Source organism: Podarcis bocagei (assembly GCF_964188305.1).
Source record: "Podarcis bocagei genome assembly, chromosome: 7".
NCBI lineage: Eukaryota > Metazoa > Chordata > Lepidosauria > Squamata > Lacertidae > Podarcis > Podarcis bocagei.
In genome coordinates, this window is record NC_138132.1 from 39,720,158 (window position 1) to 39,721,493 (window position 1,336).

Here is a 1,336-nt window from a genome sequence, read left to right on the forward strand (position 1 = left end):
CGGCCTTGGCCTCCTCGGCGGCGCCGGCGACGCGCCCACCAGCCCGGCTCCGCGCGCGGAGAGAGTCCCTCGCACGGGCCGGCTCGCGTCCGGCGCAACAGCGGCCCCCTGCGGCGAGGAGGAGGAGGAGGTGAAGCTGCCAAAGGGAAGCCGAGCCGCCGTCGCGTCAGCTGTGACTCCGCCTCCTGTGAAAGGGACGGGCTGTGACGTGAGGCGCCGCGAGCACGTGCGTGCCTCTAGTCCCCAGATTTACGCGGTTAGACAAACCGTTGCGCAAGACTTCCGGGTTCCTTTGACACTTTGTTTCCGGGCGGGGCGTTGAGAAGAGCATCTGCTCGTAGAAAAGAGGAGCGGAGCACGTGGCTTTTTGTTTTTAAAGAAAATGTGGCAGGAAAGGAGCTCGAGTGCTCTTTTCATAACATGGAGGCTTTCCCCCTTTAATACTGTAGAGATTTTTCTTTCATCCCCCTCATTTTGAAATAGCCATGTAACATAATACAAAATGCTTTAAATTGTTATTAACCCTTTTTGAGAGAGCTGATGGGGATTAGCAAGGTGATCTCCTGAAAATTAAAGAGAACTTTGAAAACAGCGCTGTTCACCCATTCCTCCTGGCAAACGCATTGGATAGTAGTATGCTTTTAACCGTAATTGCTTTTAGAATGTTTTTGTTTTTAAATTTTAATATCTATTTTCTTATTATGAAATTTGTATACTGCCCTTCATCCGAAGATCACAGGGCGGTTCACAACATAAAAATACAAAATGAGAACACAAAATACATAATAAAATAAAAGCAAACCAATAACAACGCCCCCCCACAGCATTTAAAAGGCCAAATAATGTTTAATCAGTCAAAGTCCTGGTTATCTTTGCTGTCCTGTGCTGCTTGGGGACGAACGGTGAGATATAAATTGAATTATTATTATATTCATAATGCTGATATTGATGCTGAAGGTGGTCTTATGGCTCGCTCGACCAGGTGCCCTTCCAGATGTTTTGAACTACAACTCTCATCAATCCTAGGCTAGTGTCCGGCCGTGATGGAAATTGCGGTCCAAAACATCTAGAGGAGCAGGAGGTTGGGAAGGCGTACTGTGTGTGTACTGTATTTCTTTTTTAGCTTTCCCCCCTGTTCCGGCGTTGTAAACTGCCTTGGAACATATTTTGATGAAAGGCAGTATAAAGAAGAACATGCTAATGTGTGTGTGTGTGTTTGTTTTTTAATAAACACGTGTGCTTGTCACTATTCCTTCCAATGTTGCCCACTGGCATGATTCCCAGAGCAGGGGAGACGGAGTCTTTTCCCGACCGTCTTGCAATGTAGGTCAGAGGC